The sequence below is a fragment of the Melanerpes formicivorus genome, unplaced genomic scaffold, assembly GCF_026170545.1.
Source record: "Melanerpes formicivorus ecotype bairdi unplaced genomic scaffold, bMelFor1.0.p_v2 SCAF_2, whole genome shotgun sequence".
Classification (NCBI taxonomy): domain Eukaryota; kingdom Metazoa; phylum Chordata; class Aves; order Piciformes; family Picidae; genus Melanerpes; species Melanerpes formicivorus.
Window position 1 is genome coordinate 31073265 of NW_027142354.1, and position 12406 is coordinate 31085670.

The 12406-nt window shown below is 40.5% G+C and overlaps 1 protein-coding gene across 1 annotated transcript in view; it reads left to right on the forward strand.

Moving 5' to 3' along the window:
- Nucleotides 1-12406, forward strand: part of CHRM3 (cholinergic receptor muscarinic 3) — a 208544-nt gene that overhangs the window by 139217 nt on the left and 56921 nt on the right. The gene's annotated exons all lie outside the window — the stretch shown is intronic.

The following is a 12406-nucleotide window of genomic DNA, read 5'->3' on the forward strand; positions in this document are numbered from 1 at the left end:
ATGCGGAAGCTGTCCCTAGTTTTGGCTGCAGTGGCACCACAGCTAGGAGCCAGAGAACCAAATGAAAATGTCTCTACTCGCTTTCCAAAGCCTGTTTATCACATGCCCTCTTTGCTTCCCACCTGTGGATAAGTTAGGAAAATAGGCAATGTGACAGAAAAATATATCACGAGTTGTGTGTGAGGAGCCAGAGGGGATGGATTTGATTCAAAACTAGCTATGGCTATTGTGGTAACTATTGTAAAAGGTTTCTGAGGGGGGTGATGAAGTCACCATCCCTGAAGGTATTAAAGAAACATGGACATGGCACTTTTGGACGTGGTCTTATGGCCACAGTGGTGCTAGGTCGATGGTTGAACTTAATGATCTTAGAGGTGTTTTCTGACCGAAACAATTTGTGGTGGGTTCAAAATTCACCCCCAACATTAAATTTGCCAGACCAGCTCAGTTGGAAGCAAATGAAAGCTGTATTTTACAAGCAAAACTACAATTTACAATGAAATGCAAAATACAAAATACACAGTATTTACTATATTTTCAGGTATTTACAATTAATAAACAACACAAGGACCCCCCTGGCCAAAGACCAGGGGAAGCTAACAGCTTCTCCCTCCCTGCCCCCCCTTATCACTTTGTACACAAAAGGGACAAGAGAAAGGAGCAGAAAGGTATTTTGTTAGACTTAGCCAAAACAATACAACCAAGATAAAGCAGAAATGAGTTAATCTCACTCAGAGCAAAGAAGCGAAAAGAGAGAGAAATTATTTGCCAAATGAATTCTTATGGTAGATAAATCTCCAATGGGACTGTTTAGAGCTATCATCATTTTCCTCTTTACACCCAATAGTGATCTACTTACATTCTACTACTTTCTGTTCAAGATCTGTGAAAATTCTTAAAGGCATAGCCTAAAACTACTACACAATTCCATGATTCTATGATACAGCAAAGCATGCTTTAATCAGTATAAAATCTTGCCATCACACAATCACAGAATGTTAGGGGTTAGAAGGGACCTCAAAAGATCATCTAGTCCAACCCCCCTGCCAGAGCAGGATCACCTAGAGCAGATCATGCAGGAACAGTGAGGCGGGTTTTGAATATCTCCAGAGAAGGAGACTCCACAACCTCCCTGGGCAGCCTGTTCCAGTGTTCTGTCACCCTGACAGTGAAAAACTTTTTCCTCATATTTACATGAAACTTCCTGTGCCTCAACTTCCACCCATTGCCCCTTGTCCTGTAATTGGGCATCACCAAGAAGAGGCTGACTCCATCCTCTTGGCACTCACCCTTTATGTATTTATAGACATTAATGAAGTCACCTCTTAGAAGGGCCCCAGCTCCCTCAGTCTCTCCTTGTAAGGAAGATGTTCCACTCCCTTAATCATTTTTGCAGCTCTATGCTGGACTCTTTCAAGCATTTCCTTTTCCTTCTTGAACTGAGGGGCCCAGAACTCAACACAGTATTCCAGATGAGGCAGGGCAGAGTAGAGTGGGAGGAAAACCTCTCTTGACCTACTAACCACACCCCTTCTAATATACCCCAGAATGGCATTGGCCTTCTTGGCTGCAAGAGCACATTGCTGGGTCATGGTCAACCTTTCATCCACTACAACCTCCAGGTCATTTTCCCCCTCACTGCTCTCCAACATCATCCTTAGATCCACAATGAAAAAATCAAGGGTCTATTAACTTTAGCTTTGTCCAGCTTTCTCTTTGGCCAATTGCAAACATCTGCCAAAACCGTACAGAGCCTTAAAAATTGATTGCAAATAGTTTAATTTTGGAAGCCTTTGTTTTTGAAAATATAACCAGTATTCTGATCCTTGAAATATTCCTGTGACTTATAACTATGCATATGCATAAATGGATGTATCCATGTATTCATGCATTTTAAAAATCACGTTATGATTTTCTTCAGCAACAATGTATTCCAAGTGAGTAGTACCCCTGTAATTTCTTTCTCAGGTTATTTTCTGACTATTAGGATCCTTGCTAGTGTGTGTGTGCTTTACTGACCTTTCTCTAATTGCCCTGGAATTTCCATTACAGCATTTGAAAATTGTCATTAGTTTATTTGCTAAGGTGCCAATGCTCTTATTGTTTGCCACCTACAAAGAAGAGCAGTCATACTTGCTGATAACATCACATGTCATTCTTAGCTGGGCTTTAACTCAAATAATAGAGGGAGGCTGTATGTCTTTCCCTAGCTTCAGTATTGTTTTTTTCTCAAGATAAAATAATTTCACTGAGATAACCCAGCAGAACAGTTTAAAAACCTTGTCTCTAAACTTAAATTATTGTTCTGTTCAGAGGATAATAGCAACTCTGAATAGTATTCATGTAAACTGATAGATGCTGCATTGCATTAGTAGAAAATTAATCTCAAGCATATTTTAGTTTGTTTTCACATTTATGAATTTTAAAGATATCTCAAGCATCGCATTAGTTGAACTATTACCAGGCCCAGCCAAGCAACACATAGATGATAAAATAAAAGTCTTCTGAAAGTTTCTGTAAACTGAGAAGGTGTGGACGTCTAACAAAAAGAAAAAAGTAAGAGAACAGAGCTTTTTGATGATGATATATCCATATTCCATGTAGCTATATTCTTTTTTTTTTTTCTCAGCTGTATATATACTTTCTTTCCTAAAAAATGTAGCTATTACACAGTCTCAAGCTGCACCAGGGGCGGTTTAGGCTGGATGTTAGACAGACGTTCTTCATAGAAGGAGTAATTGGCCATTGGAATGGGCTGCCCAGGGAGGTGGTGGAGTCACTATCACTGGAGATATTTAGGAAGAGATTTGATGGGGTGCTTGGTGCCATGGTTTAGTTGATTAGATAGTGTTGGTTGATAGATTGGACTTGATGATCTCAAAGGTCTCTTCCAAGCTGGTTAATTCTATTCTATTCCATCCTATCCTATCCTATCCTATCCTATCCTATCCTATCCTATCCTATCCTATCCTATCCTATCCTATCCTATCCTATCCTATCCTATCATATCCTATCCTACTCTATTCTATGGGTTTTTCCTAATTGTGTAACTCTGCCTTCTAGATTTAATTTTACATTATTTGCTATCTCCTTTCATTTTGGTTTGTATACTTATTTCATCAGATGCTGGTGTGTTATATCATATTTTACAATCATCCAGCATGGATATTTGCAAATTTACTAGAGGAATTTAGTAAACAAAATCATAATGATTCAAGAGGATTACCATCCTGTGGTATTTAGCTTCAACTTAAATATTTATTGGAGTATCCTGGTGTGAATTAAGAAGACATTGTGGCCATCCAGTCAAGGGAGATTATCCTCTCCTTCTACTATGCTCTAGCAAGGCTACATCTGAAGTATTGTGTCCAATTCTGGGGTCCCCAGTTCATGAGAAACCAGGAACTACAGGGAAGAGTCCATCAGAGATCTACAAAGGTGATTAGGAGACTGGAGCACTTCTCTTACAAGGAAAGGCTGAGACCTGTAGCTATTTAGCCTTGAGAAGACTGAGAGGGGATCTTACGAATGTATATAAATATCTAAAGGGTGGGTGTCAAGAGGGTAGAGCCACACTCTTTTCAGTGGTGACTAGCAACAGGACAGGAAGCAGTGGGCACAAACTGGAAGACTTTAAGTTCTACATAAACACAAGGGAAAACTTTGCTTTGAGAGTGACACAGCACTGGAATAGGCTGTCCAGAAAGGTTGTGGAGTCATTGTCTTCTTCCAAAACCCACCTGAACACATTCATGGGAAACCTTCTCTAGGTGAACCTGTTTTAGCAGAGGGGTTGGACTAGATGATCTCCAAACATCCTTTCCAAGCAATTCTGTGATTCTGAGGGATGTAACCTGAAAATAACTTACTAGAATATTCCAAATGGATGTGGCTAGGTGAAAATTATTTGAATTTGACAGGGAAAAGAAGTTTCTTAGCTATAAAATATTTAAGCTGTTTAACAGTCCACTTACACAAATAATAGGAGCTTTATCATATAAGTTTTGAATCAAAGTTAAAAATATACTTTATTAGAATAGAATAGAATAGAATAGAATAAACCAGGTATATGTTAAATTTTATATAGGCAGAGGAGGAATTAAATTATTTTCTGATAAAGTTATGTCCCTGACTAATTAACTTCTCAGTAGAATGTACTAGAGCAGCCCTGTGAGTTCTGAGTAGTCAAAATAAAGAATATTTAGGTCCAAATTGTGTAAGCATGAGAAGCATCTAGAGCCCACCTCTCTCTGTCTTTGAATCAGCACCAGGACATTGTGCAAAAGCAAGCTGTACAGCTGTTACCTTACTGGACCTGGTAAAGCCTGGATTTTCTTGCTGAGTTAGGAGAGAGAGAAGCACTCATTTATCCATATAAATATATTGATGGGCCTGTCTGAATTTCAAATCCAAGAGAATTCTCAGCTCAGAGAAGACATTTGTAGGTACTTCAAGGTGGGACAAAAATTCAGGATAAGAGATAAGAGACCTGACTCAACTACCTGATAAGCTCTTGTTCATTATCAAGACTTATGGCATCTTAATTTTTTGAGACTGATATATTCTATCCTCACTTATTCTGGTACAAGCTAATGGAGAGTCAGACAATTTTCTGAGAAAAAAAGAAAGCCATAATTACAGGTGACATCATTCCTTAGAAGTAGGTGCTTAGTGCTAATATATTTAATATTGCACCTGAGGAAATACTCCTGGATTGACTCTTAGTACTTGTTCTTATTGCCAAAGCATGCCTTCCCACATCATATTTAGTGAGACAGCTTTCCCACTATAGCAGATTTTTTAATTTTTTTTCAGATCTTTGTATGAAAATTTATTCTGACAGCTCCATGTTTTGTCCATCACATTTGCAAACTGTTCTGTTTGCTAATGAGTTTTCGCATTTCTTCCCCAGATTTTAATATGAAGACTTCTGATTCTTCAAATCTTCTGTTCTGTTTATGCTTTTTGATCACTTTTCATAATATCTCTGTACAATGGAATATTAAAATCACAAATGAACTTTTTATACTTCACTGTACTTCACTGTGCCTCAGTATAGTACCACATAATACCAAATTAAAATGAGCCCTGCTATCCTTTGTAGGTCTGATTTTAAATTTCTCTGGATCAAGAACTCACACTACATGATAAATAAATTATTTATTACCAGTATGCTATCCAAGTGAACAAAGAGTTGCATGTATTATATATTATTCAGTTGAGACATACTAGAAAACAAATCCAGGGAGCTCAACTTTTGTAAAATTATTTTCAGTCCAAAACTGGTTGTGGCTATTAAGTGTGAAGTCCAGAATTATGGAAATGTTGTGATGTTTCTATTTGTCTAATCAGCTAAAGTGTTGTGGTGCTCAGGCTTTGGTCTCAGGCCTTCGTTGTTACCCAGCATGGTGTAGCTGCAATGCAAACCAGCTTCCTTACCCTCAATCACAAGAGTGCTTATGTCCACAGGATCTCTGTTATTAGTTCAGCTCCACCATTTCAACTACCCTGTATGATTGACCATGTTCCTCATAGGCCCGCTGTGCACGTCTCTGCCACAATGCAGAAGAGGACTGGTAGTGAGGTCTTTGAAGTCATATCTGTCATGGTCTTTCTCCAGTAACTTCTAAGACAAAAAAATGTTGTCTTAAGAAGCAGACAAATTTGCATCTCCTTTTTAATCAAAGTGTTGCTCTTATTTTGCAGACTTGTTTCCTCACTATAGTGACAGCTCTTTCAACCAGAAAAATTGAAAGCCTATAGAGTTGGGACAATAATTTCACTTTTTGAGACGTGCTTGTTCTGGTGAAACCAAATCAGGAATGTAAACTGAAATTCAATGTCTGAAATTAAAATATAATTGGAAGTCAGCCTGATGCTTCACATGAAAGACTCAGCAGACATACACAGAAGGGATCATGGTATTTACCAAAATGAAGGCAAAAATTACACTTTGGATTCTAGACAAACACTGAAAATTCCTGTATTAGCGTAATGTACAATGTTATATCCTCCAGAGATGCAGAAAGCAGTAGCTCTGACCATCTGATTTCTACTAGTAGTGTGTTCACCTGGAAAGCTTAATACAGAATCACAGAATTAACCAGGTTGGAAAAGACCTTCAAGATCATCAAGTCCAACCTATCACCCAATACTATCTAATCAACTAAACCATGGCACTAAGTGCCTCATCCAGTCTTATTTTAAACACTTCCAGGGATGGTGACTCCACCACCTCCCTGGGCAGCCCATTCCAATGGCCAGTCACTCTTTCTGTGAAGAATTTCTTCCTAACATCCAGCCTAAACTGAAAAATTGTTTTAGAAACATAGAATTAGTGGGGTTGGAGGGGACCACAAGGATCATCCAGTTCCAACTGCCTCACACTAGATCAGGTTGCCCAGAGCCACATCCAGCCTGGCCTTAAAAACCTCCAGGCATGGGGCTTCCACCATCTCCCTGGGTAAACCATTCCAGTGTCTTACCACCCTCATTGGGAAGAACTTCTTCTGAAAATGCAATCTGAATCTACCCATTTCTATTTTTTTTCCATTCCCCCTAGTCCTATCATTACTTGACACCCTAAAAGTCCCTCACCTGCCCCTTTTTCCCCTCAAATCCCAGAGCACCTGGACTCTGTTGGAGTCTCGTCCCACCCCAGGTGTGGCCACTTGGCCCTCCCCGCTCACTCCCCTTTTTAACCACAACCACACCCCTCACCCCCCCACCCCACCTCCCCCCAGGAAAGGCAGAAGCCCTAAGCTGAGCCTCTCTGGGCTAGAGGATCCTCCTCTCGTCACTGGTGAGCCCCCATGGTGTGCTCGGGGGGATGGTAGTGGTGACAAAGGTTGGGTGGCCTGGTGGCCCCCCGGTAAGGTAGGCAGAGGATTGATGCTCCCTCCTATAATGTTCACAGGTGCTGGCTGGGCTGCCTTATTGGATCTGAGCTCCTCTGTGTGGTATCTTGGCTGGTGAGCATCTTGCCCCTGGCTCTGGGATGGGTGCAAAAATGGTGGTGGTGGAGCAGGAGCTGTTTAGTCAGATGATATTACGCCCCTTGAGTCTGTGCTCATCATTCAATAAATCTCTGCTTTTGTGCCTCATTTACAGACTATTTCTTCCCCTTCGCTGCTTCCGTTCAGAAATAAGGAAGGAAAGCAGTGGAAAAAAGCAATAAAGCATATCTGGAAAATGCATTCACTTATCAATCAACTCTGAACAGGAACCTTCAGGAAGAGGGATCAAAATCTTCCAAAGACCCACCCAGAGAATTACCTGTTTCAGGTCTCATGTAGAAATATAATCTAAATAGAAAGCAAGTCAAGTCACTTTTTATGTTGCTTCCATGTGAATTTAAACTCTAGAGACCTACTGTCAAATCTTCTGTAACAATGACTGAGATCAGTGTGACTGACCAAGCAGCAAGATTACATCAAGGGATAACTTATTAATTTTTTTAAGAACTAAGGAAATTTCAGTCTCTTTTCAAATGAGTGCAGGTACCCAAAAATAAATGTCTCTATGGTGTTAAAGGTGGCCCAACTCTTCTAAAAATAATTCTGAAATTTCCCATTGTCAGCACAGGAGTGATATTTGCACAGTTATATATCACTGACCTTTCACAGAAGAAATCATGACCTTCTCTGAAGGAAGTTTTAGCCTCTTTATAACTTCTCTTAGTAAGCACGTCATTATTACTACTACTACTTCATGAGTATTCAAGTATTCATACTGTAACTGTAGTCATATAGTTGTCAAGATTTTAGAAAATTTATCAGTTGCATTATCTGCATGATTGCACCAACAATTACAATCAAATTAAGGCTGGATTTATGAAGGGAAATCTGCTGTATCTCATCTGAAAAAAAACTTTCATTCATGGTGGTGAATGTTCTAAGAATGTTCTTCTCTTCTGACAGAGAAGAAAAGCAACTGATTTTGGTAATACTGAGACTGCAGGTAAGTATAAGAGCAGGTCATGACACAACTGGACTTGTTATATTTACCTGCATAATTTGCAGGTAATCATGCCCTTCAGGGTCTGTTTTTCTGTATGGATTGTGTCCATGTTTCAGACAGAAACATGGGAGGGGGGTGTGCAAGTATATGCAAGTAATGTCAAATTCAACTGTTCTTTAGGATATGGTCCCCTTTAGTTTGAAGCCATCCTTGTTCTATTCTAAATGGGAATATGGGAATTTCTTCTTTCTGTGAGTGGAAGGAAAAATCACATGAGATTTTCCTTTCAGTAACGTAAAAAAGACTCTAGACCAAAGACAATTAAATGAAAACAAGTCATTTAAAGTAATCCACTGAGCTGAACCTCAGGACAAATCACAGAATGTTAGGGGTTAGAAGAGACCTCAAAAGATTGAGTCCAACCCCCCTGTCCAAGCAGCATCATCTAGAGTAGGTCATACGGGAATGCATTCAGTTGGGTTTTGAGTAACTCCAGAGGAGACTCCACGACCAATCTGGGCAGCCAGTTCCAGTGTTCTGTCACTCTCACAGTGAAGGATTTTTTTTCATGTGTTCTCATAGACCCTCCTATGCTGCAGCCTATCACCCACTGGCCCTTGTCCTATCACTGGACATTACAGAGAAGAGCCTGGCTCCCGTCGCATGTTTTATGATTTCCAAGCACCTTAGAAAGACAGGTGTCCAAGCTTAGACAGGTGTCTTGCACAGATTCAGTCACATAAATTATGTAATAAATCATAAACTTCTGGGATTGACTAAATAAAAATTGTATTTATTTACTTTCATAAATTTACTTTCATGGCACTTGGTGCCATGGTCTAGTCATGGGGTCTGTGTTGATAGGTTGGACTCAATCCTCGAGGTCCTTTCCAACCTTAGTTATACTGTGATACTGTGATACTGTGATGTGTTTGCAAGACTCACAGCCACCTTTAGCTCTGTATATAATTAGAATTAACCAGGTTGGAAAAGACCTTTGAGATCATCACATCCAACCTATCATCCAACACTGTATAATCAACTAAACCATGTCACCAAGTGCCCCTTTCACTCTCTTCCTAAACACCGCCAGTGTTTAACATCCAGTCTAAACCTCCCCTGGTGCAGCTTGAGACTGTGTCCTCTTGTTCTGGTGCTGGCTGAAGTCCAGATGGAGAGCAGTGAAAAGTGATATCCCTCGGGGGTCCATACTGGAACCTGTACTGTTTAATATTTTTATCAATGATATAGACAGTGGGATCAAATGCACCATCAGCAAGTTTGCAGATGACACCAAGATGAGTGATGCTGTTGATACACCAGAGGGATGGGATGTCATCCAGGATTTGGACAAGCTGGAGAGGTGGACCCAGGTGAACCTCATGAGGTTCAACAAAAGTGCAGGGTTCTGCACCTGAACTAGAACAGTCCTCACTGTCAGTACAGACTGGGGGATGAGGGATAGAAAGCAGCCCTGTGGAAAAAGAATTGTCGGTGCTGATGGATGAGAAACTGGACATGAGCAGGCAGTGTGCACTTGCAGCCCAGAAGGCCAGTCGCATCCTGGGCTGCATCAAAAGATGTGTAGCCAGCAGATCCAGAGAGGTGGTTCTGCCACTTTGCTCTGGTTAGACCTCACTTGGAGAACTGTGTCCAGGTCTGGAGTCCTCCATACTGGAAGGACATGGACCTGATGGAACAGGTTCAGAGGAGGGCCACGAGAATGATTGGGGGTTGGAGAACCTCTGCTGCCAGGACTGGTTGAGGGAGCTGGGGTTGTTTAGCCTCAAGAAGAGGAGGCTTCTGGGAGACCTAATAGCAGCCTTCCAGTCCCTGGAGGGGGCCTACAGGAAAGATGGAGACTGTTTGCAAAGGCCTGCAGTAATAGGACAAGGGGCAATGGCTTCTAACTAGAGAAGAGTAGGTTTAGATTGGATGTTAGGAACATTTTCTTTACTTCAGATCATAAACTATCAGTGTGTCGTGCTCACCTCTTCTTTCTTTCCCCCTCTCACCTTTGGAAATTCAAGGTCTCAGACAGGACTTCACAAAATGTCATACCTATCCTGTCTTGTGCTCTCAGAGGAACTGGTGGGCAAAGCTTATTTCTGGGAAACCTGATACTTTGATATTTGGCTTCCATACATACCAATGAAAACTGGCATTTAATTATTTTATTGCTTGGGATTAATGTGGCCTTACTGTAACATAGAATTTTAATAAGTAATAAAATATGTAAAACATACAGGAGTAAACTCTTTATTATATCGTACATACTTTATTACATGTATTGTATCAGCTGAATGCAAGTATGATCAAAATTAAATACTATATGTTGGAAATTAATTGTTTTGAAATGTTTCCAATGATGTGATCAAAGAGTTATGTGCCAGCAAAACATTTCAAGTCTGACATGTTCTAATGAAAAAATCTTCTATCAATTATTTTTTCTCTAACCAGCTCTGGCTATTAAGCATTATTTCTTGTAGGGAGAACATGACATTTCTTTTACATAATTCATACTGATTTCCAGGAGATACAATGCTGAGAGATCATTTCAATTAGTGTATGATGCATCCACTGTGATCTGAATGCTGTGATGTTTGCTTCTGTCACTGTGATAAGTTACAGTAATTGTACCCACAAAAAATAAAATAAAATTAAAAAATATCAAGGCAGAACTCTTTAGCTAATACAGGAAGAACATGGTAGTAGAAAGTTCCCTGAAAAGGAATAACCATTTTTCTCATTCAGCAAACCCAAGCTTCAGGCCACTAACCACATTTTTCATTTGAAGCTTTTTCTTGTGCTGAGGGTTGAGTGAAGGGGGTCATGCCCATGATAAAATTTCACCTTTGAATATCAAATTTTTCAGACTTGTGCATGTGATTTTGTATGCAAGCCAAGAGTCTTTACTGGCTATATTTTTAATAGCATCTTTTTACTGGCTGCATTTTAAATAGCAGGGGAAGAGTGAAAGGTAGAATTACCCAGCAGATTTTTAGCTATTTCACTTTCTAATTTCTAGCTAAGTCTAGGGAGTTTTTGCCAAGAGCCATTCTGCATGAAGCAGAGCACAGGCTTCATCTCTGTAGAGCAAACCAGGCATAGCAAAATACTTTCATAGCCAGCAAATGTGATGGCAAACCATAGCTGCTCTTAGACTGGGAAGGAGACAGTCCCAGGAGATATCACATACATGTGGTATTGTCCAGATTAAAGAAAATTTACTTGTGGCCTAGATCCAACTCAGAGTCCTACGTCTGAGTAGTTCCAGATAAAGAGAGGAGTCAGGGCTTGTTTCCTTTATTGGTGGTTTTTATGTCAACTCATCAAACTGGGAAAATAATTTGCAGCTCTAACTTTCAGAATGAGACATTCATTATAAGAAGCTGAGGCTTCTTTTAAAAGGCAGTTTCAGGGGCTATTGATTGTTCTCCTAAAAGAGATTGCTTTTTCTCACCCAATTCCCCACTACATTATTATGTCACTAATTGCAACATTGTACACATCTCTGTGATCATTGTCATCAAAAGATGCCAAAAAAGCACCCCAGTCCATCAATTGCAATTCTCCCCTTTGTGAATTTTCAAATGCATAAACACACCCGCACAACTGCTGTGTGGCTGGTGTCCTGCCTTAACAGTGTGTGCTCAATGCTGCATTGAGATGGGTGATAGTGCTCATGCCTCCAGAGCTCAGCCATTTTAACTTGGTTTTTGTTTGTTTTTTTTTTCTTTTACTGTACTTGTCAGCTCTGAGTGGAAATAATCCATTCTCTCAAGTGGTTAAATACCATTAGAAGGATTTACAGCTCTAAACAAAGTGAAACCTCTTTCGTTGTGGCTGTGAATTAAGTCAGTTCCAAGCTACTAAGTTTCAAAGCATTTTTAAAGTATGAGATGATGTTTGACAGGGTTTCAAACATCGTAAGACCTTCCTCGTTTCCCTAGATGGTCACATTTTACAAATTTTCAGCTTCATGGAATCACAGAATGTCTTGAGATGGAAGGAACCTTAAAGATCAGCTACTTCCACCCCCCCTGCCATAGACAGGGACCCTAGACCAAGTTGCACAAAGTCTCATCCAGTCTGGTCTTAAACACTTCCAGGGATGAGGCATCCACAACCCATTCCAGGGCTTCACCACTCTCACGGTGAAGAACTTCCTCCTCGCATCCAACCTGAATCTCCCCACCTCCAGCTTCATTCCATTCCCCCTAGTCCTGTCACTACCTGAGATCCTGAGAAGTCCCTCCCCAGCCTTCTTGTAGGCCCCCTTCAGATACTGGAAGGCCACAATTAGGTTACCTCAGAGCCTTCTCTTCTCCAGGCTGAACAGCCCCAACTCTTACAGTCTGTCCTCATAGGAGAGGTGCTCCAGCCCTCTGATCATCCTCGTGGCCCTTCTCTGGACACATTCCAGCACGTCTATATCCCTCTTGTA